The 18,619-nt window shown below is 36.8% G+C and overlaps 1 protein-coding gene across 1 annotated transcript in view; it reads left to right on the forward strand.

Annotated features, from left to right (window-relative positions):
- The first annotated feature begins 6 nt into the window (after positions 1-6).
- luzp2 (leucine zipper protein 2) overlaps positions 7-18,619 on the forward strand; it is a 299,582-nt gene continuing 280,969 nt past the window's right edge. The window contains exons 1-2 of the mRNA XM_079825036.1: positions 7-163; positions 1,633-1,761. The gene's annotated coding sequence lies outside the window, so the exon portion shown is untranslated. The remainder of the gene's footprint in view (positions 164-1,632; positions 1,762-18,619) is intronic.

Raw genomic sequence — 18,619 nt, forward strand, 5'->3', positions numbered from 1 at the left:
GTCAACGGTTCCCATGGTAACTTGGCACGTACGCTTGTTATAAGAGGTACGTGGCGTTCACCAGTCCACACAGCTCAGCGTTATTCACGCGTCTTTTGACATAACGACACAACCATCACAACGACTGTTAGCACTCGACTGTTATCTTGGTTGTGTTTGTAAGGTGGGTTAAATTCCTTCCGGATGTTTAAAACTGGAACAAATACAGTTAGCATAAACAATCAAATGCCTAGGAACATATGGCTCCTCAGAAATGAATAGGGCTCAAATATTTATTCTTTAAAATGGTGGTTCATTTCACTGTTTATATCTCTATGTATCAAGTTGATACCGTTAAAAAAAAACAAATCCTAATCACGTGACGAGTATTTGCAGGCCTTCTTTTTTAGATATTTTTCCATTCACTCACTCATTATCTTTCCTCTCAGTCTGTTAAATTTCCAGAAGCCATTAAAAGAGCCTGTAATGCACTTTCCTTGAAATTTAGGCATTTGAAATAGGGAATGAAACCTTATTTTTGTATCTGTGAAAGTCAGAGATTACGTTTGGATAAAAACAAAGGGAACTAGATTATTTTCGATTAGATATAGATTGCGCCTGGATCCTTGCAGTAAATGTGTGTTAGGGTTAGCTGTGAAGCATGGCTTTATAATATCTAATACTCATTCTTGGCTTTTTAACATTTCAGCAAAAATATGTTCTCTATCTCTTTGCAATGTCCATATCTAGCCATTAGATGGCACTTAAAGTCTACCAATGGGATACTTTCCTAAACATTGCTTTTGAGTCAGTGTCCATGTAACAGTGCTGAACACAAAGATATATACGAGATTATAGAGATAGTTCACCCAAAAATGAAAATTATCCTCAAGTTGTTCCAAACCTTAATGAATTTCTTTGTTCTGCTGAACACAAAAGGAGATTTTGAAGAATATGGGTAACCAAACTGGGGCACCATCGACTGAAAGAAAAAAAGAAAAGAAAAGAAAAAACCCACAAATGTTTGGTTACAAACATTCTTCAAAATATCTTCCTTTGTGTTTAGCAGTACAAAGAAACTCCTAGAGGTTTGGAACAACTCGAGTGTGACTACATGATGACATAATTAACTTTTGGGTGAACTATCCCTTTAAATTCCCATTTTAATACATGAACAAATCAATTAATTTAGATGTCTTTATATCTGTGATAGCACTGGAAAATTGTGTTGGATGTTTCATCATAAGAACAACAACTTTCCATATGGTAGGTTTGCTGTAGCTGTAAAGTTGTTGAAAATTGCTTTTGATTTGCTGCAGCTTTTTGCTGTTAGTGTCTTTTTTTTTTACTTTTGTTTTGTTTGCTTGCTAATTGTTTGGTGTTTGTTCTTATTTGTTTTGTCTTAAACCTCTATTTGACTAGTTGTTTTGTCACCAGACAGCTGGTCAGTTTCTAACTTTCTAACATCTATAAAGATTAAGACCTGGTAGTTTATTTGGAAAGATGTTTAATTAAATTCACAGCATGATTACATTTGTTGTTGGCATATTTAAGGTAATAATCACCAATTTGTTTGATGCCATCTGTGAATGGAATTTGCTTATCTCTTTCTTGTTAATGAATTAATAAAATTTTATATGCTGTATTTTCTAGGTGATGTTGTCGGGAAAATCAGCTTTATCAAGTGCAGACGGCCCAATCCTATTACATCTGGATTTAGAAAAGTCAGAAAGATCATTTCAGGCACTGCTGTAATACTGCAAGAAAAACAGCGTAATCTAGGTGAGTGTCACCATCCTTATTTGTTCCCACCTTCAGTGACCCTGAGCGTATGTTGTTCTCATAACCTCCTGAAAACAGCTGCTGTTTAAAGAACCTTATCTAAAGATATAGTCAATAGAGCCATCTGGTGGTTTTAATCTACCAAACAACAAAGACATTTGAGCTACATAATTAAACTGGCTGTTCCTGTGTCTGGAAATATATGAATAAAATAAATCCTGAAATGTAAAGTCGGAGACCCCTAGAAAAAATTAATCCGTTTTGCATATTTCTAATGTAATACATTTTTATATTTGTATTGCAGTTCTATAGTCATATTATAAATATAATATAAATGTGAAATAGGGCTGGGTTAAAAATATAGATTTTTCTAGATTTTAATCGATTCTCATTTTGATGAACCGATACCGAAACTATCTTTTAGTCTATGCTGTTTTTAATATTTCAAAATTTTACAGTTTTACTGCATTTTTGATCAAATAACTGCAGCCTTAAGCCTAATTGTAGACTTATTTCAAACGCAAACATACAGTAGACACACTGTACATATAATTTATTTAATACAGTTAAAACAGTAATATTGTGAAATTTTGTTGTTAAAATATTTTTGTTTGTTGTATAAAAAGTCTACACACCCCTGTAAAAACATGATGTAAAAAAATTAAGATATAAAAATCGTCTTTAATATAAAAATTACAACCTATGCAATGCCATTGAAACCCTAAAGTAACACATTTCAGAAAAAAAAAAAAAAAAAAAGTCATATAACCTAACTCAGGGGTTTTCAATCTTTTAGATGCCATGGACCCCCAAATATGATCATCCCTGTGTGAGGGACCCCCATCCTAAAATTTATATGGCATCTGTCTTTTATAACCATTATAAAAATAAAATTAGTTTGTCACGTTATTATATATTTTGTTCTAGTCAGTAATGGTTTTTTTATGTTTTATTTATTTATTTCTTGTTTTTTTTATTTAATTTTATTTAATTTTAATTTATATTAATAATTTAATACATTTTTATTTTAACCTAATGTAATTTTTTAAATATATTAATAACAAACTAATATTTAAAACATATATATTTAGATCTAATTTATTGCTTTACTCTTTTATTTTAATCTAATTATTATTTATTTAAAGTTTTTTTCTAGATTTTTTTCACGGACCCCCTGTCACTGTCTTGCAGCCCCCTGGGGGTCCCCGGACCCCAGTTTGAAAACCCCTGACTTAACTGCAAAAGTGCACAAGTGCATATGTGGCTGTGTTCAGATTGTCTTCTTGGTTGCATGATACAACAAAAGCCATGGCCATGGGTCACAAAGAGTTTACCAAGCATTGATGGGGTCTCATTGTTGAATGATATCATCACTCTAAAAAATGCTGGGTTAAAAACAACCCAAGTTGGGTTGAAAATGGTCTAACCCAGCAATTGGGTTGTTTTAACCCAGTGAATGGGTTGTTTTAACCCAGCAATTGGGTTGTTTTAACCCAGTGAATGGGTCGTTTTAACCCAGTGGTTGGGTGAAATGTTTGCTTAAAACAACCCAATCACTGGGTTAAAACAACCCAATTACTGGGTTAGTCCATTTTCAGCCAAATTTGGTTTGTTTTTAACCCAGCATTTTTTAGTGCAGTGCAGTCAGGTAAGGGCTATAAAGATTTGGCGAAAGTATCGCGCAGTGACATTATCAAGAACAGGGCGTCTCTCCAAAATTGATTAGAAGACAGAGAAAACTGGTCGGAGAGTCTAGAATAAGTTTCCATGCTTGAATGTTCAAGAACACATTATTTTTCACATATTTTGCATTGTCCTGGGGCCGGTTGCATAAACCGCTAAGACTAGTCTTACAAGTTAGACATACATTTTTTTCTTTAAGACTGTTCATCATTTTTTAAATTTTTTTTTTAAATCAGTTACATAAAAACATAGACTGGCCTAATTTGATACGAAAAGTAAGACTGAATGCCACTTGCCTAACTGCTGGGGCCAGTTGCATAAACTAAGCCATTATGTTAGGCAAGGATCATTTGGGTGCTCGAGCCCCTGCCCTTTTTCAAAGTGAATCAAAAGTGCCCCTCTCAGACAAATATCAATGATAATATCGTGGTCAATAAAACTAATTAAATGTGATTATTATAACATGACAATGTACACAATAGTAACGAACGGCTCAAAAGTCGGACAATTTCTGTTGAGGCGTTGCCATAATGCGTTGCTATGGGTCGCGTGCGTTTTGATTGACAGCTGATTTTCCTCTGTTCGCAAACGGCTCTCGAGCCAAATATGGTCCTTTCAGAGAGTGTGTGGCCTCGCGGGAAAAAAGTAAACCAATATTTTTTTTTTCATCCATAATCAGAGCTAATGTGTTGATTTAATTACACATCTATATATTATATATTTTAAAGTATTACACAATTCACCAATGCCCGTTTGTCATGTATATACACCAACCAATCGTGATCTGGCAAAGCAAGTTCAAATTCCATTGGGCGATGTGAAGCGGTAATTTTCTGTTCTTATTCATAAATCAGTTGAAAATTACATGGACAGACGAACTAACGTTTGTGGAACGATTTCCTGCGGTTTGTCTTATTTTATAAATTGCATCACTGACAAAATTGGATTTTAACTGACAACAAACAAATCCCTGCACAAAACCACAGCAGCAAAAGTCGCATTAATGGTAAGTAGTGTTAAATTCACTTGTATTTATGTATATTGATACACCGTTTACTATTTCATGAAACTATCAAAGTTAACAAAACCAAAGTGCCACCAAAGGCCTATTATGTGAAGTGTAGGCCGGCGAAATGGTGACGTGAAAGGACTTTATTATATTACCATTTTTTAATATTATGCAGCATTATGATTTATGAAAGAAGTCTCTTATGTTCATCAAGCCTGCATTTATTTGATAAAAAACAGCAATATTGTGAAATATTATTAAAATAATGGTTTTCTATTTTAAAATTTTTAAATATAATTTATTCCTGTGATCACAGCTGGATTTTCAGCATCATTACTCCACTCTTCAGTGTCACATGATCATTCACAAATCATTCTAATATGAGGATTTAATGTCAATGATGGAAACTGTGATATTCTTTTCAAGATTATTTGATTAATAAAAAGTTAAAAAGAACATAATGTAATAATATTTCACAATATTAGGCTACTGTTTTTTCTGTGTTTTTGATTAAATAAATGCAGGCTTGATGAGCAGAAGGATATATATATATATATATATATATTGCCCCTTTTTTACATTTGAGCCCCTGCCCCTGAAGAACTCTCTGCACGGCCCTGTACTATACATACTGGTGGCTCATACTAGATCTTAAGACACTTAGTTTATGCAACTGGCCTTATGTGCTCTGATTGGTCAGCTGGATCAGTGTGTTGTGATTGGTCAACCGCTTTTAGTGCGTTTCGGAAATGTCACGCCTCTATTAACCAAGGCCTTGCCCCTTTTTTTTGTGTATGCCTTGGTGGGAGTTAAGAATATTGGAGGCGTTTCAGGGGGTTCAGAGACCGAGACACTGATATAGAGAATGTGGAGTGACTTTGTGCTTTGGAACTTTGCAGCCCTTTTTCATGCTTAAACAGCCACATTACACACTAAAGACAGTTGAACCTGTAAAAAATAGTACAAGACCGCTTTAAAAGAGTCACAACTCTCTCTGGCAAAGTTGCTCCTTACATGTGACAACTGTTTCCCATATTCTCCATCTGTTTGGACTATGGAGCAAGGTTTTGATTTGATTTGATTTGATTTTTGCATATTTATATATAATAATAAGAACTTTCAGCATGGCAATGATCACACACACACTCACACTCTCTCGCTCTTTCGCTCTCTCTCTCTCTCTCTCTCGCTCTCTTTCTCGCTCGCTCGCTCTCTCTCTCTCGCTTCAGCAAAAAATGACATAATAATAATAATAATACATTTTATTTGTACTGCTCTTTACATTTGGAACAAATCTATGTTTTGGAATGGCCCAGACCTGAATCCTATAGAAAATCTGTTGTAATTTTTACATTTAAGCATGCAAAAGTTCTGATATGATTTAATTTTTTTACGTCACAAAAAAACTATGTTTTAGCAGAGAGCGTGTAGACTTTTTATATCCGCTGTATATAATTTTTTTTTCAGTATAATAATTTGAGTGAATAGCTGAATACAGAATAACATTTTTAATAATGTTCAAAACCTTGTTTCTTTAAAAATTGGAATAGTCAAAGATTTTTAATGTACACTGTTAAAAATACGGGGTTAAAAACAACCCAAGTTGGGTTGAAAATGGACTAACCCAACAATTGGGTTGTTTTAACCCAGAGGTTGGGTTAAATGTTTGCTTAAAACAACCCAATTGCTGGGTGAGTCCATTTTAAACCAACTTGGGTCGTTTTTAACCCAATATATATATAATTTATATATATAATTTTTTTTTTTTTTTTTTTTTTATACATATATTCCTATTGTATTTGTTGTTGACAATAGTGATATATGATCATAATGCATCCCAGCAGTTCAGAAATACCGTATTATGAATGAAAATAATAAAAGCCTTAAACATTTTGACAACATTTCAAAAATGTTGACAGTTTTTAGTGGGAACGTCTAAGTCTCTGTACTGACACGCTTTACTAATACACCGGAGATCAGAAAGTGTGGCGTATCCCTGCAGTCACACTCCAGTGCTTTAAGGTGCAGGTATCAACCCATATTTCCATAACTAGGCGACTTCTGTGATGTTGCATGGCTGTAGCAATTTACAACTAGACACCCCACACAGATGCTAAAGGTGCCGTCTGTGCAGGCGTGTAAATAAGGCATAAGACTTTGTGATTGAAATGAATATATACATGTGGGTCTGAGGAGTCGCAGGAGTACCTCGATGTGAAGCGCTGACAGGGCTGTGGGGCCAAACGGCCAGCAAGCACTCCACAACGCAGATGGATAGAGGAGGAGGACTGCTTTAGCATGGCTTTGATTTATAGGTCCTGACAGAAGACTGTGCATATTTGTCCTTGTGTGTGTGCGCTCGTGTGTATCCTGTGTTGTGATGGGTGAGATTTATGGATTCTGATTTGATTTCCATGGTTTTTGTGAAGCTTCTCTAAGATATATATAATATTGAATTGAAAATTTAACTCTCTGAAAATGGCAAATCTTATTTGGAACAACAAAAAAAATACACTTTAGTTTAATCAAATCAGACATGAGATCATCAATTGTCTGATGACAGCTTATCATTGTCTTGTGCAATGAGATGACACAAGGCAAAAAAGACTTTGTGCTCTCTAAAATGTGCAAATCTAGTACCCCCATTAGGACAAGCACAACTAAATTAAAGTTATACTGTTTTTTTGGTAAGCCTATTATAAGTGTTTATATTTTAGGCCTGACAGGATGGTTTTCATGGGAGACTGCGTACATACATTTCTGCTCGTCTTCAGCGTTCTTTAAAGCAGGGGTTTTCAAACTTTATGATGCCAAGGACCCACAAATATGATGAACCTTTATGAGGGACCCCCTTCTTAAAATCCATCTATTTTTATATACGAAAAAATATTTAAACTGTTAGATAAATAGTGACATTATAACTACAACATATTGTTTCCAAACTTAAATTGGCTATTCATTTTGGATGTATAAACCTGAAGAAGAACATTTTCAATAAAAAATGATTTGTATAAGCAACTTTTACAATAAATATATGTAAGCTGTGTACGTACTGTGTTAAGAAAACTGCCTTACAACCCCAGTGAGCGAGCTAAAGGGGACTATAGTGAGAAACTCAATAAAGATACAAAGCAAACATATACAATTCTGGAATGTATACGGCAAGAAAGGAGAGCAACTTTTAGAAATGAAACCATTAGAATATTTAGTAGACTTTATCCATTTTTGCTTTGTCTTTGTATTCTCTGAAATTTTCTGGGGAGCAATCGAACTCTGGTAACGCAATCAAACCCAAGACGTGAAAGCACCCTAAGAAGCCGTTTACACAACCCTTTTTTCAGCTGAAAACTTTGTATGCGTTTTTGCCGTTCATTTATGCGACAACCCCACTTTGGGAGCCTGAAAATGCACGCTTTTGAAAACGGGTTTCGAAGTGCAAGGTTTTGAAAACGAGGCCTTTACCGTCTCCATGTAAACAACAAAAACGTGAAATTTGTGAAAACGCATGCGTATTACATGTTCACGATACATATTACGTGTTTCTTTACAAGGTGACTTCGCCAACTACTGGCCTGGCATCCATAATAAATACCGCCATTTTAGTCATTTTCACAGATCTGTTTGGACAACGTTTTCGTCTGTTTTTAGTCCATTTTTGGTGTTAAAAACTACTGTCAGGATTTACTAAAAAAATGAGTGCTGAAAAGGCGTGGGCAGGGTTATTTTTGTGACTGATCTTATTGCATATGCCTTTGCAGGAGATTCCCTTTCAGACGCAAAATTCATGGGAGGGGTGATTTTCCCCCTCGTCAATTTACTGGTATACCGCCCACAGACGCTAACTAGTAGATTGTGTTGGTCATTATGGAAATGATCCAGCTGCGTCTGTGTTCATTAATTTGCATGTCCTCAGTAGATCTCATGCAGAACTTTCCACTCCCATTGGCACTTTTTTGGAATTGCGCTCTCACGGAATATTTATATTTGCCGTTAAGTAAATCTAGCCCCTGGTATGCATAATTGAATTGGTTGTCTATAGCAACAGCATTCCGACAGGTCACTTTGCCATTTAAAATGAAAAGTAAAAGTAGTTAAAATTTAAGTTAAATAAGTTATGGGTATAGGTTTAGGGAAAGGTTTGGGGATAGGTTTAGGAAAATAATTGGTATTAAGTGTGTATTTAAAATGTTATTGGTCGGTTCATTCCAACTATATTAAATGCTTAAAAACTGCTCATTATTTTCCTAAACCTAACCCCAAACCTTTCCCTAAACCTACCCATTTAAGTTAAACACAAAATTGAACCTCAGAAAATACTTTGAAAATGACTTTGTAAAAAGCAATTCCAATTAAATAGCTCTTTGGCTTCTTCACACTCACCTCTTCACATACAACGTGTAGCCTATATAGAAAGCATTGGCTGTAAATGTCCGAATCATGTGTTATACATTATTAAATTTTCCACTTCTTTCCGAGAAGAGAACTTCTTTTGGTTACGTGCAATGGAAGAACCGCCCATCAAGCACCATAGTGGATGAAGAAGAATCCGCACAAACTTCATTAGTTGTGTGAGTATATACGTAAACGGTGACAGATTTAAATGTCTACTACTCTATCAGTAGGCTTCTGTGTAAACTTCAACACTGACTACAAAGCTGCTCGGATCAGTATTCGCTTACAGTGAGAGAGGCAAAGGGGAACAGAAATCAGGGAAATATTGCCTGACTTACACTAGAGGAGAAATTAATATCACAAAGCTTTCAAAAGGAACACGCCGACTTTTGGGACTTTAGCTTATTCACCGTATCCCCCAGAGTTAGATAAGTCCATACATACCATTCTCATCTCCGTGCGTGCCATAACTCTGTCTGATGCTCCAACGTTAGCCTAGCTTAGCACAAAGACTGGAGGTAAATGGCTCCATCTAGCCTACTGCTCAATAAGTGACAAAATAACGCCAACATTTTCCTATTTACATGTTGTGATGTGTATAGTTACATCGTGTACTAAGACCAACGGAAAATAAAAAAATTGCGTTTTTTTTTTCTTCTTCTAGGCTGATATGGAGCTATACTCTCATTCCTGCATAATAATCTAGCAACTTTGCTGCCGTACCATGAGTGCAGCGGCGCAATGATAATACACAGCGCCTGAAAATAGTCCCCAGCACTCACTCTGTGCAAGCAGGTTGTCACGTTGGTTATGTTGACGAAAGTTAGCCTATTTTAAGGTGTTGTGTAATATCATTGCGCCTGTGCACCCAGAAAATCTAGAAAATCGCAACTTTTCATTTTCCGTCGGCCTTCGTACACGATGTAACTATACACATCACAACATGTAAATAGGAAAATGTTGGCCTTATTTTGTCACTTATTGAGCAGTAGGCTAGCTGGAGCCATTTACCTCCAGTCTTTGTGCTAAGCTAGGCTAGCGGTGGGTGTGTCAGACAGAGTTATGGCACGCAAGGAGATGAGAATGGTATGTATGGACTTATCTAAGTCTGGGGAGATACGGTGAATAAGCTAAAGTCCAAAAAAGTCAGAGTGTTCCTTTAAACCACTACACTGATATGCAGAAGGTTGCTGGTTCGATCCCAGCAGCCAACACCACCAGTGTGTCCTTGAGCAAGGCACTTTAGTCCATGTTGCTCTATGGGGATTGTCCCTGTAATAAGTGCACTGTGTAATAAGCGTACTAAGCGCCTGCTAAATGCATACATGTAAATGCAAAAATGCCTACTTGTATATTTGGTTTTTATAAATATAACATGTAAAATGTAATTGTAGAATGTACAAATAGAAAATAGAATTGTATTTGGTTTTTGTATATTATGTGAAGTAATGTTAACCAGGAAAATGTGAAAACATTAAGTGTTTGGGACATTCATTTACATTTGATTAATAAAAAATAACAAAAACTTTGAGGACTTTGCCTCCTCATTTCACCACTGCATGGCATTGTTAGATTAGAAATACATACTTCAGTATGTTTTTTAAACTGTATTTTATTTTGCACTTCAGGACATTAATTGTTTAAGTGAAGAAGATAAATTAAATGTTGCAAATCTGAAAGTTAAGAGTTACAAAATAAAAACGAACCACTGTGAAACGGTCTGCTCAAGTCATGCTTGCAAAAATGTTTCTATTTTTCTGTCTGTGCTTGTGAACTGATACGGTAAAACCTAAGACATTATTAACTGTGTGTTTACACTTGCTTAAAGCCTTGAAACCTGATGCTTGCAATTGACCTACAAGTAAGCGTGAGCACCTCCCCTCGAACACAGATGAGCCAATGGCAGTTGAGTATCAGTTGCGCTGGGACCGGAACTCGGACATCTTTAGGTTTCAGCACCATAGAGAAACATTGGAAAATCCGAAGCTCTCCAAATTAATCTCCCAATATATTTATTTTAAAATCTTTTATAAATTTAAGTCCCACTTGAATGCTCCTCAACCTTGAGGTTTTTAGCCAATCACAACACACTGGGTCTGCTGGCCAATCAGAGCACTCTGAGCTGTATGGAAGGAGGGGCTTTGTGGAAAACCAGCACAATTCAGAAAGACTGGAAATAGAGAAGCTGCAATGTACAACATGTGAAAAATGTTTTTTGAACATTAAAAGCATGTAAACCGATTCCGTTACACCCAAACAAAATACTGAACTTTTAAAATTGCATCATTTGACCCCTTTAATAGAAAAAAATATGCAATGAAGTGTCCGAAAACATTACATTCAGTTCGCCCTTAAGCCTATTCTTTTAAAGTATATTATTTCCATAAAAAGTATTTTTAAAAAGTATACTTCTTCTTCCCAAGGGTAGGCCTGCTGATTATCAGCAAACTTTCTCTCACAGATGAATTACTTGCATTTATGAACAGAACTACTTCGGAGGAACTGATACGTGGAATTGACGATGTCACGAGTTTCCCAAATCAAACTTGTGACTCATCTGCGCCCTGACTAAGATAGACTACATCCCTTGAGAGTTTCACAAAGACACAATATAATTTTTTACACATCATTAGGCTACCCAAGCAAACCTCCTCAACAATAAACTGTTGCTCCACTGTCATTACAATCTTCCATCTCGTCCCCCTCCACGCAGGAGAGCGCACCCATTCCCTGAGCATTTCAAAGCAGATGGTGAGAGACAGATATTGATACAGTCATGCGAACTGACTCATCACGGAAGCAATTTATCTTAATTGAGAACGGAACCTTCCCGGGGTGAAAAATGACATTAATTTACTATATGATTAAGTGAATAACCGACTAAGGTGGAATGAAGATCAAGAGCCACGAATATGAGCCGTGAATATCATTTTCCAAAAACGCACTATATAGGCCACAGGGCCTGTTACAAATTTGCTTTCTACCATCGCTCTTTTATACGTTCCTCTAAAGTTCTGCCAACTAGATCTTTCTCAGCAAAGTTCTCTGATAGAGCATCATAAAATAACATGTAGATTAAAAAGCAAACTACGGTGCCTGCCAAGCTACATTCCCCTTATGCTAGAATCACTCTGGTGTTTTATAGATGTGGCAACTCAAAGTCTGTGCGAACGGTCAGTTGGACAGCCAGAAAAGTGCACAGGCAAATTGCACTGGGCAATACTGGCAGCAGCGCAGGAGAGAGACTGGAACATGGCCTTCCATTTACGAAGCCTGACCCTACTTTGTAAGCTGACTGGCTGTGTATGGAGGGAACGATGTGAGGTCGGTGTTGTTTTTGTATGGAATAATAATGAGCGGAGCTGTGACCGCTACTGCTGATCCTGCATGTGTTGCCAGTATTTGGGAGGAACAATAATGAATAGAACACAGGTGTGTGTTCGTGCATGTATGTGGCCATGTCCGCTGCCCTTTACCTTGGCAAATGGTTTGCAATTGTTTTATTGTCTGGAATAATCAGGATTCACGGCGTGATGTGCTGCAGGTCTGAAATCTATTTCTAGAGGCTAACAAATAACTAACATGGAATGAAAGCACAGCACAGCTAGACTGTTTAAGAGGCCTGACCCATTTGGAGAGGACTTAACAATACACATGCTCCCTCCGTCTCGCTCTTCCTCCACCCACTGCTAACACTGCAGGTCTAATGTACCATGAGTCAAACGTTACAGTCAGTGCTCTAGGGCAGAAGAGCTGCAGCCCATTAAGTTAACAGAGAGCCACACATCAAGACGAGGGGTGATGGAAAGCATAAAATGTTTGTCGAAAGGACCAGACAACGTATATAGCTAGAGAGATTTCACCAAGTTAAATTGGTGTTGAATGGTGCTGACAGTTGTATTTGTATTTATGCACTACTTAAACAACAATCAATTGACTAAAGTGCTGTACATTTCAAGAACCACATACAAGGACAATCAACCATAAAACATAACCATAAATACAGATGGAATACACAACCAGTTATGATTACCCTGCCACATCAAATGATAATGCGAGCGGAGATTATTTTAACTTGCGCTTAAAAGTGCTTAGTGTGGGTGCCAATCTGAGGTAAAGTTTAGGAGCTGCCTCTGAAAATGCTCAATCTCCGCTTATTTTTCGTCTGGTCCTAGCGTTAAGGTCGACCTTAAAGACCATTTCAGCTCTTTTTTTTTTTTAAAGGGGTCCGATAATGTTCCTTTTTACAAGATGTAAAATAAGACTCTGATGTCCCCAGAGTGTGTAAATGAAGTTTTAGCTTACAATACCCCACAGATAATTTTTATAGCCTGTTAAAATTGTCACTTTTTGAGGGTGAGCAAAAACTAGGGTTGGGTATTGTTTTGGTTTTTTACGATACCGGTGGCAAACCGATACTTTTAAAACAGTACCGGTGCCTGAACCGATACTTTAAAAAAATTAAATTAAAAAAAGAGCCACAAAACGATGGTGGATGACGTTAAAGAATGGCTTTTAATTGATTTTTTTATTCTTTAAATTTAACAATTTATTAAAAGTTTAAAGAATAAATAGATGCAAAACACAATTTAGTTAACAAATTCACAGTAAAGCCAAAGCCATCCAACACAATAGGCCTAATTTAACACTAAATAACAGTTACAGTACTACTAATAACAGTAAAGTAGTCTGTATTCTAAAAAACAAAACAAAAACAAAAAAAAGAGACTTGTTACAGCACTTGCATACTGTTGCCCTTGACATTTACATTTACATTTACATTTATGCATTTGGCAGACGCTTTTATCCAAAGCGACTTACATTGCATTCAAGATACACATTTTACATTTTGTCAATTCTTGCTTTCCCTGGGAATCGAACCCATGACCTTGGCGTTGCTAGCGACTGTTCTAGTTGCTTATTTTGCTCTCATTTGTAAGTCGCTTTGGATAAAAGCGTCTGCTAAATGTAAATGTATTCTTGGTATGCTAAAAACCAGCTTCACTTCACGGTTCAGCTTTATTTTGCAGAAATATGACCATATTCTCTGACTAAATATTTTAGAACGCAAGGCCTTATTGTTTCCATAGCGACGTGTCATGCTTCTCACATTACACGCAGCAGCCGCAATAGTGCTGTATGACAGCTTTATCGGTTTTATTATTCCGTTTTTCTTTTTTTATTCAAAATATACAAACTTTTTAACTATGTCACGAACTATCTGATATTCTGATTTTCAAATATGTGTAAGTGAATGTGTTTTGTCCTTTAAAACCCTTTATAATGATCATGTTATTTGATCTATAATGCGCGATGGGCGCCGTCATGTTAGTTTGCGCCTCAGAGAATCAGATCTGTCGGATTTAGATCACGTAAATTCATCCTCGTCTCACGAAATACATGAAAGTGAGTGACCGCTGAACTAGGTGAAGAATAGATTAAACTATACTGTGTATCTGACATAAATAAAACGTATAGTCAAGTTATAACTGTCTGAAAGGATCATTATTGCCGCTTCCATAAACATGGAATAATAGTACTTATGTGCATTTAAATGTCTGAAACCTAAAATAAACATGATGTGGTGGAAAACACTGAATAGTTGTGATATGTGACGAGCGCTGAGCGTGTCTGTCTCTGGTTCGGCGCCAGCCAAAGCGCGAAAGATTTGTATTTTATTTTTTAATTTAAATGGCACTAAAATGAGGTAACGAAATCTGCGTTCTGATTCGGTCCGGTTATATTGGCACCGGGTTTCGGTGCCCAACCCTAGCAAAAACATGCCGTTTTTGTGTGTCCCTTTAAATGCAAATGAGCTTCTACTCCCGGCCCCCTTTCTAGAAGGGGGGCGGAGCTTCAAGAGCTCGTGTTAGCAACTCTGATTACCTCACGCCGACACGCTCTTAAAAAGTCAGAAACTGTTCAGCCTTTTATGTTCAAACCGGAGTCAGACAATGATGGAGAGACTCACGAAGAAGTGACAACATGTAGAATGCAACAGGACGTTTCTGAATGGTTAGTAGATGAATTTATGTAGCTTATGTGGAGTTATTATCTTCAAGTCATTGATTAGCATATTCTGTCATGATAATCTATAAATCGCTCGTGTGGGAACTGTTGTAAGATCCTTTAGAGCCAGAGAATATCTCCTGCATAAAGATAGAACATGTACAGTTTAATATTATAGTTTAATTACAGTTATAACTTATGTTGTCATCTTGCTTTTATGACATGCTATGGCATTTGTGTTACGTACTGTATTGCAATAAATGTGAAAAGACGGATGCGATAGATTGAGCAGACTCCTAAATGTGCTCTACCACAACAACAACTCTTCCTCTTCTCTAAAGCAGCTCAACATGGCCTCACCCCCTTTGTTGTGTGTTCCCGGGGGCAGAAAATCTGATCAGAAGCTGAAGTGCTGAGTGATGTCAAGTTTTGAACGCTTATATCTTTTATTTTGTCATTGTTTTAGAGCACACTAGCTTATAGATAACAGGAAATTCATACTAAAAGCCAAAAAAAACCCCTTCAATTTTGATTTCATGGGGACATTTTAAAATCAATTCAATTCAAATCGCCAGCCAATGTAAGGAAGCCAAGACTTGAGTAATATGGTCTCTACCTGTTAAGAGCCTTGCAGCAGCATTTTGTACCAACTGTAAGTGGTTTAGTAATGATTTGTTAATACCCACGTACAGTGAGTTAGAGTCTAAGCTTGTACAAACAAAAGCATGAATGACTTTTCTTAATCATGTGTAGACAAAAATGGCTTTACCGTCGCTATTAAAGCACAAGTAATAAAAACATGATTTAACCAAAGAATAAACCTGCTTCTCAAATTTAAGATCGCTGTCAAAGAACACCCCCAGATTCCACACTACTGGCCAGATCAGAACGATTGCTTACTCCTGGTGCTCTAAACCATACTACTTCAGTTTTATGTTCATTTAAATGTAAAAAAGTATTTTAAAAAAATGGTAGCGGCTATTTGCAGTAACAGCGATGGATGCTTTTTACACCAATTGTAAATAGCAAATAGATTCTATTTAATAACATAACACAAATAACATTTTCTTAGCGATAGATGATATTTACACTAAGTGCAAATAGCTGTAGATGTTATTTACTAAGTAAAAAGGGACAATAAAAGCCCTCCCTACACCTACCCCTAACCCTACCCAATAAATGCTTTTATTATTATTAAACATTTTGTTAGGCACTTTATTTCCAAATTTAGAATTTTTTTTATTGAAAGTAAATGCCTTTCCCATGTGATTTGTGATGAGAAAAAAGAGAAGAGCAAGCTCTGCAAAAAGCGGATTCGAACCCATGTTGATTGCGTCAAAACAATGATCCATTAGCCATACGCTTTACTGATTGAGCCACTGAAGACATTGAATAGCAAGCGTTTTTTTTTTTAAATTATGTTTGGCAAAGTCAGGCATTATTAGGCGGAGCTAGTGCGAGTAGCACTTGCCAATAAGGCACGCCATTTGCACTTGGTGTGAATAGACACTCCGAAAAAGAATACCCACACAAACACAATAAAACGCCACACATGAGCAGAAAAAGCTAAAAATTACACTCGTCCCTTGTCTGACAAAGCACACTGTCATTTGGCAAAAGGGTCAGACTATTTTCCTACCAATTTCCAAGTGAAATCACTCTTCAGCAGAGAGTCAAGGCTCTTTCCTGGAGAGCAGCATTCCAAGTCACTTGAATTTTATTTGAAAGCCAAGTGGCATATTTGAACAGTGACACTTCAAAAGCTTCTCTGTTTTATTGTAAGACGCCAGATCTTTTGGGAGAGTCTTTGATATTCTCATTGAAGCTGTATAGACACCTCTCTCGGCTCCAGATGATGAATTCGAAGGTAACATGGAGGCACCGATATGAGAGTTTGTTCCTTTCATCAAATCGTGTCAAGTCAAAAAGTGTAAAGCTTAAATTAAAGGGTTAAATCAAGCACATGTTAAAGGGTTAGTTCACCCAAAAATGAAAATTCTGTCATTAATTACTCACCCTCACGTCGTTCGAGACCCGTAAGACCTCCGTTCATCTTCCGAACACAAATGAAGATATTTATGTTGAAAGCTGATGGCTGAGAAAGGCCTCCATTGGCATTCAGTACACTTATACTCCCAAGACGGATAAAAGGCACTCAAAACATCGTTACAAAGTCCATCTCACCACAGTGACTCTACAATAATCTTACGATGCGACGACAATAGTTTTTGTGCGCAAAAAAAAATCAAAATAACACCTTTTTCCAACTTGTTACTGCCTTCCGTGTGTGCCTCCACGACGCATGCGCGAGAATATGACGCAGATCCGGCGTTCGGACAGATGACCCAGAAGTGATTTGTTTACAATCAGAGGAAGACGCGCGTATCTCAGCTGTTGGATTCTACATTGATCGTGCTTTAGGTCTCGGCGTAGTGCTCAAAATGGGGTTAGAGTGTGCATTTCATGGAATCCCGAGCCCCGGCGCTACGTCATATTCTCGCGCATGCGTCGTGGAGGCACACGCGGAAGGCAATAACAAGCTGGATAAAGGTGTTATTTTGATTTTTTTTTTTTGCGCACAAAAACTATTGTCGTCGCATCGTAAGATTATTGTAGAGTCACTGTGGTGAGATGGACTTTGTAATGACATTTTAAGTGCCTTTTATCGGTCTTGGGAGTATAAGTTTACTGAATGCCAATGGAGGCCTATCTGAAGCCTTTCTCAGCCATCAGCTTTCAACAAAAATATCTTCATTTGTGTTCCGAATATGAACGGAGGTCTTACGGGTCTCGAACGACATAAGGGTGAGTAATTAATGACAGAATTTTCATTTTTGGGTGAACTAACCCTTTAATGTACTGTAGTAGGTTTACACACAGCAAAATCCTCATTGTTAAATGAACACTGCTAGTGTTCATATGAGTCCACTAGGAGTCCACACTCCGTTTTAAAAGGTAACACTGAATCAGTGTTGAAGTTAATGAGATAATTAAGTGATTAAGTGATTATTGAGCATTAGAACTAATGCTGTTTGTGGAGTTTTTTTAATCCTCCTCTGATGAGATCTTCAGAGATTTAATGTCTTCTTTTATCTTCAGTTGATTTCATCTAAAGATGTGGCTGAAGTCAGTTGTAGTTCTTGTTTCTCTGTCCTTCAGTGATTTTTCTCATTATCATCGTGTTCATCACTAATGCTCAATCATCACTTAATTATTCTGTTAATTATCACATTAACTTCAACACTGATTCAGTGTTACCTTTTAACACTCTGAGTGTGGACTCATAGTGGACTCATATGAACACCAGCAGTGTTCACTTAACACTGAGTATTTTGCTGTGCACCTTTTTTGTTGAAGTTCATCCAGTTCCTCCAACTTGATGAAACCTCTTATCCCTTGGAATCAAATGCAAAATCATTCCCGGGGCATGCACAAACTGATCAAATGCCTTTAATTCAATGGTGTTTTAGTGCGTTGTTATGCAAGAGGCACATTCATTACATGACTTGCACATTGTGACTAGCATGTAAATTTACTTATGTATTTGTGTTTTTTTTTGCTCCGATGCTAGGTGTAATATGTTTATGTTGTGTATAATCTAATCTCATATAAGATGTTTCTAACCTGCAAAGCATTTCAGGTTACTACTTTTCATGGTATGTTTACTGCCAGATTTTTTCCCACTGCGTGCTGATTAAGCAGTGCGGATAAGAGGACACACAGTAACCTAAAATCAATTACCTCGAATTGTCAATCATGGGTTGG

This window comes from Gobio gobio, assembly GCF_949357685.1.
Source record: "Gobio gobio genome assembly, chromosome: 9".
Classification (NCBI taxonomy): domain Eukaryota; kingdom Metazoa; phylum Chordata; class Actinopteri; order Cypriniformes; family Gobionidae; genus Gobio; species Gobio gobio.